Here is a 13,875-nt window from a genome sequence, read left to right on the forward strand (position 1 = left end):
AACATGCTCTTGGCAGTTGAGGGGATGAGCCCCTCAATCCTGAATGAGGGATCTGAAGAAAGTACACCACAACATTAAATATTAGAAGAGAATAGCTTCAACTGCTTTGAGGCCATGGTCATAAAGATCAAGCTTGGCTGTCTTCAAAATAAACCCCAAGAAGGCCTCAATTTCACAATCACAATTTTCTTTCATAATCCAATGCTGTAATGGCCCAAGAAAATTAGAAGAGCTACTTCTGACCTCAATTATTTTTGAAATGTATCTAATTTGACTGTGGTTTTCATAGATTCATAAGTTGGTTTTTATAGGTTAAAATGCAGCTAAAACCTGCATAAAGCTGCCTAAAGCCATACCAAGCTCTTTTTCAAGAAGTGTTTAAAGGCCCCCTTGGAAATGATCCATGGCTACTGATTTTTAATTTGTTTTGTGAAGGAATAAAGTTAAAAGATTCTCTTTGACTCTCTGAGCCAAAGTGAGTGTTCCACAGGTGATGGGATTGTTCCAAATCATTCCTGGAAAAATGCTTGCTGGGCTGGTCATAACAAACTGTAACTTGCCCCGTCACTGTATGTAATTTAGTCTCTTCCACTCAAAATGTGGTCTGCAAACTGCAACTCCACAGCACAAAATGGTTGGCTTTGCATTATCTCATTTAATTGTAAAAGGACAATCCTATGACCACGTAAGGCACTGTTATTCGTTCCATTTAACCAAAGAGAAAGCTGAGACTGAGAACGTTTATGCAATTTACACAAAGACACCCAATTGGTAAATGGCTGGATAGGGACCAGAATCCAAATCTATCTGACTACAGAGCAGCAGCTTTTGTTTCATGGTATAAATATTCTGAATCACAAAGTCACTAGTTTCCTTTATATGCGAATTTCTAGACCCTGGGACTCCTGAAGGAAGAATCATAACAAGCACTGATTTTTGTTCACCTGCCAGACTGTTCCTTTTGTTCACCTCAGCTGTTCCTTGAGATCGTGACAGAGTATAGGAGCTGTGGTTATGTTTACAAAACACTTTCCCTTATGTTTTCCCAATCCTTATTCCAACCATCTGAGGCAGGGAATAGTATCCTGATGTCTTAAGTGACAATAAAAGGCCCAGGGAAGGATTGGTCAATCAACAACTAAATGGTACAGACTTCATTCTGACTTAGGCTTTTGTCCCTGACCTCTGTCTTCTCAGCACCACTGGCAGATGCTCCAAGGCCATATTCCTGACAAGTCTGTATTCACTTCCAATGAGCCATAGAGCATTTCTCCCTTCAGGAAAGCCCTCTTCAAAATGAGTTCAATTTAGAGTTGGTCAGACCCACTCTTCATCACTGGCCTGGTTTTAGAGACATGATTATCACCTTGATCTGTCTGTTTCTATAGCACCTACAACTAAATAAATATCATATCAAAAAGATCAGGGTGTAGAAATGTTACATAGCATACACTGTGCCATGGAAAGAGAGCAAAGGGAAGTACTCCATGTGATACCACCCAGACCAGGTAACGGAGCAAGAAACAGAAAACAGCCCAAGCTGTTCTAGTGCCTTTAGCCCACACTGCTTCAAGATGCGGGTAAATTAGAGCATTTGACTTTTACTTGTGGTTACAAAGTATGAAGATTTTATGTATCATTTGAAATTCTTGGGATTGAAAACGAGCAGGATAACTCTTAACAACTGTGATACACACACAAAAGCTGTTTCAATAAGTGAAAGAGAAAGAAAAATGATGGAGCTTCAATCCTCAAAGATGTGAATGCTACGCCTACAGGCAATCGGACAATGTAGGGCAATACACACACACACACACACACATGCGTGCACACACACACACGGCAAACATTTATTGGGCAATACTATGCCAGAGCACGTTACATATATATTAGCCCATTTAATATGGTTTGGTGATACTATTTTCCCCATTCCACAGGTGAAGAAACTAAAGCCCAGGGAAAATAAGTAACTTGCCCATGGCCTTTCAGCTAGTAATTAGCAAAGTAAGGACTTAAATCCAGATCTAATGACTCTAGAATCTACACTCTTAATAACTGCCCTGTACAAATACAATGTCCTTGCTATGGACAGGACCCACTGCACAGACCCATATCATGGGCCTACAACTTATGCAGTCGCACAGGGCCCTGGGCTCAGAGGGAGCCACACTTGGATAAATGCTCTGCTGTTGCTGTCTTTAAAATTCTTGATAATTGGAACAAGGGACCCTGCATTTTTATTTTGTACTACACCTAGAATTTATGTAGTCAGTCCTGGGTAGGGAATACTGAATTGCAAAATCATTAGGTTAGCTGTGTCTTTATTTTAAAAGAAAAAGGGGCCGGGCCCGGTGGCTCACGCTTGTAATCCCAGCACTTTGGGAGGCTGAGGCGGGTGGATCACGAGGTCAGGAGATCGAGACCACGGTGAAACCCCGTCTCTACTAAAAATACAAAAAAGAAAGAAAAAGGAAGAGGAAGAGATCAAAATAAAGTAGAAAGAAACTAAATATTTAAACCAGAAAATCTGAGACACAATTACTATTATAAAAATTAGTGGAATCTGGGGCTAACAGTTAAGAAGATACATGAATAATGAAAGATTGAAGTTGATATGGTTTGACTCTGTGTACCCACCCAAATCTCATCTCCAGTTGTAATCCCCACATCTCAAGGGAGGGACCTGGTGGGAGGTGACTGGATCATGGAGCCAGTTTCCCCCATGCTGTTCTCATGATAGTGAGTGAGCTCTCATGATAACGAGTGAGCTCTCACGAGATCTGATGGTTTTTAAAGTGTTTGGCAGCTCCCCCCTCATGCTGCCTATCTCCTGCCACCATGTAAGATGTGCCTTGCTTCCCTTTCACCTTCCATCACGATTGTAAGTTTCCTGAGGCCTCCCCAGTCATGTGAAACTGTAAATCAGTTAAACCTCTTTTCTTCATAAATTACCCAGTGTCAGGTATTCTTTATAGCAATGTGAAAATTGACTGATACAGAAGTCAAAATGTGCAAAATTTAAATGTTTTCCTTTATTTAAATAGAAAGAAAATGATTAAATGAATCATGTGGAAAAAAAAACCAGAAGGTGTTAATTCTTTTTGCATTCAACCACATCCCCAAAAAATGTTAATTGGAAAATTAAAAGTTGTAATTTCCTATAGAGTTAGCCTGGATTAGAATGCATTTTAGTGAAAACAGGAGCTTTATGTATTTCTTTTATTTATTCATTTTTTTTAAGACAAGGTCTGGCTCCATTGCCTAGGCTGGAGTGCAGTGGCACGATCTTGGCTCTCTGCAACCTTCGCCTCCTGGGTTCCAGCCCTCCTCCCACTTCAGCCTCCCAGATAGCTGAAACTACAGGCATGCCCCACCATACCCAGCTAATATTTGTATTTTATGCAGGGACAGGGTTTCGCCACATTGCCCAGGCTAGTCTCAAACTTATGAATACAAGGGATCCACCTGCCTTGGCCTCCCAGAGTGCTGGGATTACAGGCATGAGCCACTGCGCTCAGAACATTTCTTTTAAATTGTATGAATACTCAGTGAGCATCTGTAATGCTGTGATCACTATGCTAGATACCCAGGAGGATGCAGAAAAATAGACACAACCCCTGATGAAGATAGACATAGAAGCACAACCAACATAGCAACAGTTGTTAATATCTACAAGCCACCATGCCAAGAGTGCTATACCTTGTCACATTTGATCCTCACAAAGATGTAATTGAGGACATTGAGGCCTAGCAGTCACACACATCGTTAGTATTGGAAGTGGAGTTTATCAGAGCAACAGGGTGAGCAATGATAACTACCCACAAGAGTAAGTGCTGTGAGTATACAAAAGAGGGGCCATGGAAGGGCAGTAATTATTTTATTAATTGTTTTTTTAGTTTGAACTTGGCAGTGTCTCTAAGAATTTTCTCCTTACCCATTCACTCCCATTCCCTGCCTCATTCCTCCTAAATCATTCCCTCTTCCTTCCTCCACTCTCTCAAGTAATAGCATTTCAGACTCTGAGAAAGGAAAGAGAGAGTGCATACCACTTTTTAAAATAGATATAGCTTCATTGTCCGCAAGACATTGATTAAAAATTGCCCAATGTTATATTGTCAATTTTGTGTGTGTGTGTGTGTGTGTGTACATAAGTAAATACACAAACGAATGTGTGCCCTTAACTTGTTCTTTCTGGTGAAAAATAGTGTAACACAGTCGAATCTGGAGATTGGAAACAAACCAATATCGTGCTTGCACATGGCTATGAAAACCAAGGAGCCAGGTCCAAGAAGAAAATAAAGAAGTAACACAGGTCACCTCTGCCAAGTTAGAACAAAGGTCTCCAGAGAACCTAAGGGCTTCCTAATGTAAAGACATATCAGGAAATGAAGATCTAAGATTAGATATAATTTTATCTCTGAAACTTTTCAAATTATAAAATCCATCCAATATGTTTTCATAAATTTGATCCAGAGCCCATTCTTTGACACAATATTTGGTCTATATGGTAGAATGTGTTGTTTGGATGCCTACCAAAGTATTGAAATTCCTTTGACAGGAGAAACTGCAGATTTCTACATTCAATTCTCACCCAAAACCTAAGATGAAAAAAACTCCAACATAAAAGAAAGAGTTTATCCAACAAAAAAATACAGAATAAACTTTCAACCGTGGAAAACAGTGATGACCTGTGATTTAACTACAGATGGGATGTCTTCCTTCACAGCATAAGCTTGTGTGGAAGTGAATGACAGAATCTGAAACCTAGAAGGTATCTTTTTGATTATATTAGTCATTTTATTTTTTGTAGGAATGAAAGTTTGAAATTCAGACCAAACATTCCAGGTAACTCTCATTCACTCAAAAAAACTTTTATTCTTCTAACAATATGAGAAATATCCTTTTTTTTTTTTTTTTTTTTCTGAGACGGAGTCTGGCTCTGTCGCCCAGGCTGGAGTGCAGTGGCGCGATCTCAGCTCACTGCAAGCTCTGCCTCCCGGGTTCACGCCATTCTCCTGCCTCAGCCTCCCCAGTAGCTGGGACTACAGGCGCCCACCACCAAGCCTGGCTAATTTTTTGTATTTTTAGTAGAGACAGGGTTTCACCGTGTTAGCCAGGATGGTCTCGATCTCCTGACCTCGTGATCCACTTGCCTCGGCCTCCCAAAGTGCTGGGATTACAGGCATGAGTCACCGCAGCCGGCCGAGAAATATCCTTTTTATGGAATATTTTAAAAATACACATAATACAATTTTTAAATAAGTTTAAATAAATTTTAAAAGGAGCCACAATTAGTATTTTGGTATCTAGTTTTCTAAATATTCTTCTATGCATTAGAGAACAATATAAAAACATATATATTTTATTTTTACAAAAATATATGCTCACTGAAACTATATGTCAATGAATATATTTCTACAACACCACTTTCATTACCTATGTGATATTACTTTGAATGTGCAAATCATAATTTATTATATTGGTCATTTTTAGATATTTATTTTTGTTCCCAATACATTGCTAAAATTTATCTTACTGTTATTTAAGTTGCAATGTGACTAGTCTTGACACACATCCCTAATTATTTTCTTAAAATATATTCCTAGAAATGGGATTACTGATTGAAAGGATATACACATTTCTAAGGCTTTTGACCTCTTTTGCTAAGTTAATCTCCATTTATTCAGTTAGCAAATATACATCGATTGCCTATTATCTGTTTGCTTCTATACCCAAGTCTGAGTTACAGTTGGGGGACAACATAAATACAGTCCTTGCCTTTATAGAGTTTACAATATAGGTAGAGAGAGACAATAAGCAAATACCCAATATTCATCACAGTAATAAATCGTGAGCAAAACCAACAGAGAACCATGAGAAAATATAATACAGTGACCTCACTTAGGCAGGGCTCGAGGAGGAATGCCAAGGAAGTTCCAATGGGACACTGAGGCTAAGACCAGAAGGTGAAGAGTGGCAGGACAAGCATTCTGAGAGAGGGACTAGCAATGTCTGCTGGCCCAACAAGAAGAGCTCCACAAAGGAACTGAAAGAAGCCACGGGTCCAAAGCTCAGTGACAGAGAAGATGGGAGCTTGGCAGAGGCCACACTAACTGCAATGAAAGCTATCACTAAAGGGTTTTAAGCAGAGGAATCACATGGTCTGACTAATGTTTTTTAAATGATTCCTTCTGGCAGCTCTAAGCAAGGTAAGTAACAACACTATTTAGATTAATTCAGTTGTCTAGAAAGTCAACGACAAAAATTTTCTCCCATTCAGTAGGTTGCCTTTTCACTCTGATGATATTTCTTTTGCTGTGCAGAAGCTCTTTAGTTTAATTAGATCCCATTTGTCAATTTTGGCTTTTGTTGCTATTGCTTTTGGTGTTTTAGTCATGAAGTCTTTGCCCAGGCCTATGTCCTGAATGGTATTGCCTAGGTTTTTTTCTAGGGTTTTTATGGTTTTATGGTCTTATGTTTAAGTCTTTAATCCATCTGACAAAGAGTTAATATCCAGAATCTACAAAGAATTTAAACAAATTTACGAGAAAAAAACAACCCCACCAAAAAGTGGGCAAAGGATATGAACAGACACTTCTCAAAAGGAGACATTTATGCAGCCAACAAACATGTGAAATAAAGCTCATCATCACTGGTCATTAGAGAAATGCAAATCAAAACCACAATGAGATACCATCTCACACCAGTTAGAATGGTGACCATTAAAAAGTTGGGAAACAACAGATGCTGGAAAGGATGTGGAGAAATAGGAATGCTTTTACACTGTTGGTGGGAGTGCAAATTAGTTCAACCATCGTGGAAGACAGTGTGGCAATTCCTCAAGGATCTAGAACCAGAAATACCATTTGACCCAGCAATCCCATTACTGGGTATATACCCAAAGGATTATAAATCATTCTACTATAAAGATACATGTACACGTATGTTTATTGCAGCACTATTCACAATAGCAAAGACTTGGAACCAATACAAATGCCCATCAGTGATGGACTGGATAAAGAAAATGTGGCACATATACACCATGGAATACCATGCAGCCAATAAAAGGATGAGTTCATGTCCTTTGCAGGGACATGGATGAAGCTGGAAACCATCATTCTTAGCAAACTAACACAAGAACAGAAAACCAAACACCATGTGTTCTCACTCATAAGGGGGAGTTGAACAATGAGAACACATGGGCACAGGGAGGGGAACATCACACACTTGGGCTTGTCAGGGGGTGGGGGGATAGGGGAGGGATAGCATTAGGAGAAATACCTAATGTAGATGATGGGTTGATGGGTGCAGCAAACCACCATGGCACATATATACCTATGTAACAAGCCTGCACGTTCTGCACATGTATCCCAGTACTTAAAGTATAATCAAAAAAAAAAGTAAACGACAATGACAATGGTGTCTTAGAAGGAAGCAATGGCAGAAGACGTGGAGAGAAGTGGGAGAACTTAAGATATATTTGGAGATCATATCAACAGCTACTAGTGGCTCAAGCACAGAAGAGGGCCTGGTTGTCCTAAACTCCCAACACTGTATTTTTTCCTAATTAAAATAATAAATATAATAAGATAAAAATAGCATTTCAATGTTGTGTTCATTTTGCATTGCTTTGATTACTAGCCCTTGAACATTGTTTGTTTACGAGCAATTTGCATTTTTTTGTGCACTACCTATGATTGGGTTTTTTGCCCCCTTTGCTACTAGATCACTCTTTTTCTTGTTGCTTATGTGTCAGTTTCCTAGGGCTGCTGTAACAAAATACCACAAACTAGGTGGCTTAAAACAGCAGAAATGTATTCTCTCACTGTTCTAGAGACAGCAAGTGCAAAATGAAAGCATTGGCAGTGCCATACTCCTGCTGAGGTCTCTAGGGAGTATCCTTCCTTGCCTCTTCCAGCTTCTGGCAGCCCCAGGTGTTCCACAGCCTGTGGCTGTTATCAGTCGAATCTCTGCTTCCATCCACACATGAGGTTCTCCCTGTATGTCCATGTCTCCTCCTCTTATGACACCAGTCATATTTGATTAAGAGCCCTCCCTACTCCACAGCTTAACTAATTATTTCTGCAATGACTCTATTTCCAAATAAGGTCCCATTCTGAGGTACTGGGGGTTAGGACTGTAACATATCTTTTGACAGACCCAACTCAAACCATAAAAACTCATAAGAGATCTTTTTTTTTTTTTTTTTTTGAGACAGAGTCTGGCTCTGTCGCCCAGGCTGGAGTGCAGTGGCGCAATCTCGGCTCACTGCAAGCTCCGCCTCCCGGGTTCACGCCATTCTCCTGCCTCAGCGTCTCCGAGTAGCTGGGACTACAGGCGCCCGCCCCCACGCCCGGCTAATTTTTTTGTATTTTTAGTAGAGACGGGGTTTCACCGTGGTCTCGATCACCTGACCTCGTGATCCGCCCGCCTCGGCCTCCCAAAGTGCTGGGATTACAAGCGTGAGCCACCGCGCCCGGCCCCATAAGAGATCTTAATACACTGCAAATATCTTTCTCAGTTTATCATTTGCCTTTGTATACTGTTTATGATGTTTGGTATGGATAAAAGGTTTTAATTTTGTGAATTTAATCTATCAGTTTTTCTTTTATCCAGTATTTGTTGAGTGCCTACTCTGTGTGTGTGTGTATCTGTGTGTGCGTGTGTGTGTGTGTGTTTACCAGATGCTGTTCTAGGTGCCCTTGATCCAAAGATGAATGAGAGTTGGCTGTCTTATCCCTACATGCTCAGAGTCTAGGAGGCAGGCATGTAAACAAATAAATATCATTCAAATGAGGACTACAACAATAAAACATTTGAACTAGGGAAAGGGGGCAAAAATAAAGAATGCTCAGCGAAGTTCGGGCAGTTGTACAGAGGAGATCAGTCATGCCAGACCCCTCTGAACTCCAATAGGGAATGCACCAGCTTCAAGAGCCCGAACAAGAGACCCAGAACCAGCAAAGCAGACATGGGGTTTATTGAGGGAAACTTACTTACATACAGGGATGGTCCAGTGACGGTGGGCTACACAGAACTGCTCTACCCAGTGGCAGCAGACAGGGCAGGAGAGCCGCTTGTAAGAAGCATGCAGTTTAAATAGCGTTTTCACTTAGCACCTTCCTCCTAACAACCTCCAACTGGTAACCTTCATTTAACCTAAAAACACAGGGCTTTGATCTCCTGTACAGCCTGTGTTCCTTGGGATGGGTGAGGGGCTCAGATATTCCTCATAGATAAGGAATGAATCTCCAGGTTGGCAACTTCTGGATTCCTTAGCTCGGAACTCCAAATACACATTCGTGTGCATCTGCCATGCAGGGTCATTCTCAGGGTATGCTGAAGTCAGGTTATCACTGTCAGGTGCGTCTACCAAACACAGGTGAGTCCATTCAAGGCCCTTGGGCAGTAGTTAAGGAATATGAAGTTTCACTAACTATGCCTCAAACTGAAAGTTTCCTGGCTGACTGTCCATCAAGTAGGGTCTCCTCAAAGTGCAGTCCAGCGGACCACAGCGTCAGCCTCACCTGAAACCTCGTTAGAATGCAGAATCTCAGGCCCTGCCTCCGACCTAGGGAATTAAAACCTGCATTTAAATGACATCCCTGGATGATGTGTATACACATGAAAGTCTGAGAAGCACTGCCCTATGCTTTGGAAGTCATTTTTTCAGATTTACAGTCACAGGCTTTTGTCTGTGATTGCGAGGACATAATTAGAAAGTACCCTAGAAGCCTTGCAGTACAAAAGCAAACTTTTAAACTCTTCCCATGTGTTATGTCAAGATACTGATTAGTACATCAAATGAGCAGCCTTCACCAAATAGCTTCATAATCCATGGGAAAAGAGACCCAGTGTGCACATTTCAGGGTAAGCTCAGTGGAAGCCAAGGGGACAATTTGCTCTAGGGATGACCCTGGCATGACCCTGTGATTCAGACCGAAGATAAGCCTCCAAATCCATTCCCTGGATCAGCTGTTCAAAGGGGATTTGTCTCCTGGGTTATAATTGGTCTCCCGCTTGTATTTTGAGCAGGTGGTTCAGAGGAAAGGGAAACTTTGTTTTATTTATTTAAGCAGTTGAATAAAGGAAGCATCTCTTTGGGAAAAGAGATAAGACAGGAATTGTTTCTGGCGTGGTAATTGGGTAGAGTAAGCTGGAAGAGGTGGGGGTAGAAGAGAAAGTGATGGAGAGAGAAATGGAAAACAAGACTTGGGTGGAGAAGAAAACTCTCACCAAAGTATAACAGCTGCTGGATCACTCAAAAACCAGTATCGTTTTACTTCAAAGCCAAGTCCGATTCTGCATGCTGAAAAGGAAGGAATGCAAGGTACACACAACGTAGATAACTAGGGACAAAAATGTGAGACACCATAGCCTCTAGATGTAAGATATTCCTTAGGAAACATTGCAACATGGATGAAGCCAGCCCCCTGGCACCCTGCAGAGTGTGCCCTACCAGCCAGCAGTCTCATCCTTGGTTCACTCAGTCGTGGGTTTTACTAGAACAAGACTAGAGTCCATTTTAATGTATGCTAAAAGATATAAGAGAGGCATTCAGTGCAAATATTAACCTGGACTAGTGTTTAATGCCTGTCTCCAATGCATTCTTCCCACCAAAAATCTGGCGGTGATTTTGGAGGGAACTTATGGGAATCATTTTAACTCAGCAAATAAATAGAAAGACTTGCTGCCTGCAGTTTATTGTGATGGTCTGGGCTTCCCTGTACAGTGAGACAGATGTGCACTGTTCAACCCTAGGCACTCTTTAGAGCTGTGTGCTACACAATCCATAAAAGCAAACATGGCTGCCCTGGAGACAGAAAAAAAATAAAAACAAAGGGGATTAAGACAAGGCACCTACAGTCAAGAATTTACCACTTAATATAAAAATAAGTAGCTAAAACATATATCTAGGAGAAACTCTCAAATTTCTATCACAGGCTTTGCAGAGGCTACTGCTGCCAGGAGTCCCAGTACTATCAGCCGTGGTCAACCACACCATGTTCTTCGACGTTCCTGTCGACAGTGAGCCCTTGGACCACGTCTCCTTTGAGCTGTTTGCAGAAAAGTTTCCAAAGACAGCAGAAAAAGTTCATGCTCTGAGCACTGAAGAGAAAGGATTTGGTTATAAGGGTCCCTGCTTTCACAGAATTATACCAGGGTTTATGTGTCAGGGTGGTGACTTCACATGCCATAATGGCATTGGTGTCAAGTCCATCTACGGGGAGAAATTTGAAGATGAGAACTTTATCCTAAAGCATACAGGTCCTGGCATCTTGTCCATGGCAAATTCTGGACCCAACACAAACTGTTCCGTTTTTCATCTGCACTGCCAAGATGGGGTGGTTGGCTGGCAAGCATGTAGTCTTTGGCAAGGTGAAAGAAGGCATGAATATTGTGGAGGCCATGGAGCAATTTGGGTCCAGGAATGGCAAGACCAGCAAGAAGACCACCATTGCTGACCGTGGACAGCTCTGGTAAGTTTGACTTGTGTTTTGTCTTAACCACCAGACCATTCCTTCTGTAGCTCAGGAGAGCACCCCTTTTGCTTGCAGTATCCTAGAATCTTTGTGCTTCCACTGCAGTTCCCTTTGGGTTCCATGTTTTCTTCGTTCCCTTCCATGCCTAGCTGGATTGCAGAGCTAAGTTTATGATTATGAAATAAAAACTAAATAACAATTGTCTGTCCTTGTTTGAGTTAGGGCGTTGATGTAGGCCTTACTTGAAGCAGAAACAGGTTATTTCTGAAACATCACTTACATGCTTGCTTAATTCTACATACTACTCAGTTTTTTTTTACTTTCCAGACCCAAGAAGTCTCAATGTTATTTATTGAGTGGAATACTGAAAATGTAGGCAGGGGCTGGCCGTGGTGGCTCACCGCCTGTAATCCCAATGCTTTGGGAACCTGAGGCAGAAGATCACTTGAGGACAGGAGTCAACATCAGCCTGGGCAACATAGTGAGACCCTGTCTCTACAAAAAATAATTAGCCCGGCCTGGTGGTGCATGCCTATAGGCCTAGCTAATCAGGAGGATGACCTGGGAGGATTGCTTGAGCCCAGGAGTTAAGGCTGAGGTGAGCTATGATCATGCCACTGCACTCCAGCCTGGGTGGCAGAGTGAGACTCTGTCTTTTAAAGGTAGGCAGGGGCAGGAAAAGCAAGGAGCCAGAAGTTAGAGGTTGGACCAGTGCTCAATGAGTTCATGCATTTAGAGGTGTTCTTCAAGGTGACTAGTGTCACAAACTGAGAAATCTGTTATGGCTCATTTTCTGTAACAAAGCTAAACTTGAACACTGCTGGTATTCCTTGAGGGAAGGCTATTGGGCTTTAGGCTCTATGGGGAAGGGTCGTGGGCCCTTTGAATAATTTGAGTTGGAGTATGTACGTCAAGTTTATACATCTTTGAATTATGGTGGAATTCCTATGTAGAGTCTGAAAAGCCAGGTACCTGGTGCTATAGTCAGTCTCCCTGCAGAGGGTTAAGGCCCAGACCACATGCAGTAACTAGTTACTGCTTCTAGCATATAGAGCCTCTCCCTAGCTTTGGTTATGGAGACTTTAAGCTCTTGCCAACCTGATCAATCTGAGCCATAAGATCTGGTCAAAGCGATTCCCTTCCCTTAATTGAGGACTTGGTTTCTCATGAAATTAAATGTACAGTGCTGGCAATTAGATGTATAGGCTGAAATATACATATCAGAGGACAATCTAAGCTGAGAAAACCCCGCCACTGCCCATCTTAACTGACCTCTAAGGTTCTTAACCCAGCAATCGAGTTTGCCTATCCTGAAGATGTGAGAGTTAATCACTTAGTGTGTTCTGCAAATTTTTGTTTTACTGTCTGCCTGGTTCCTTCTGCATGAATTACTGATGCAACCCCCTCTACCACCACCACCACTTGTTCATCTCAGTCCTGTATGTTGTCTGGTTACATATCCCTGGGTGACATCATTCAATGTCTTAATGTAGTTTAGCTCAGGCCTGAGCACAACATGGAAATAAATATGCTTTCATTATAAAAAAAATTTTTTTTGATGTCTATGGCCTCTGAAAATGAAAACCAGAAACTTTAAAATCCATTTATCTTCATATAATGTGCATAAAAGTTATTTGGGGATTCCTGGACCATTTTCAAATATGATTTTAGTTGGATATTTCACAATCCTGTTATTTTTAAATTGCCTGTTTTCTTAAAATTTATCACCTAGATCTTTATGACTGTTTTTAGCTTTCTTGTGAATAAATGAGACTGGCTGTTGGGAGAAGCAAAAAACCACATGCATATACACAGTTAATGGAATAATACACAGGTAGCAGCCATATGACAATTCCATTATTTGATCTTTTCCATTATTTGATCCTTTAAAAAGGAAAAAGCTTACTTTGTTTTTGTATATCTTTTTCTAATTCAGTCTAATGATGACCAGTTTAAATTTCTAGTCTGCAGGCATACAAATTTTGAAACAACAAATATTAGGACTTTGAAAACTGTCAGTTCATTATGATCATAATCTTATTTTTAAAACTTTTTATTCTTAAAAAAATTTTATTCTGAAATATTTTTTCTTGAATTTTTTATTCTTAAACTATCATATGTCCCTACCTCACACCATATGCAAAGATTAACACAACATGGATCGTAGACCTACATATAAGAATTAAAACTATACAACTTTCCTAGAAGAAAACATAGGCATAAATCTTCATAACCTTGGATTAGCAATAGTTTCTTAGATGTGATCCCAAAAGCACAAATGACAAAAGAAAAAATAAATTAGACTTTATTAAAATTAAAAACATTTGTGCTTCAAAAAACATCATCAAGAAAATAAAAAGACAACTCACAGAATGGGAGAAAATATTTTGAA

The 13,875-nt window shown here is 40.7% G+C and overlaps 1 pseudogene; it reads left to right on the forward strand.

The window, feature by feature from the left end:
* The window catches only part of LOC100599718, a 29,276-nt pseudogene extending 17,792 nt beyond the window's left edge, over positions 1-11,484 (forward strand).
* Positions 11,485-13,875: the final 2,391 nt, after the last annotated feature.

The sequence above is a fragment of the Nomascus leucogenys genome, chromosome 17 (assembly GCF_006542625.1).
Source record: "Nomascus leucogenys isolate Asia chromosome 17, Asia_NLE_v1, whole genome shotgun sequence".
Classification (NCBI taxonomy): Eukaryota; Metazoa; Chordata; class Mammalia; order Primates; family Hylobatidae; genus Nomascus; species Nomascus leucogenys.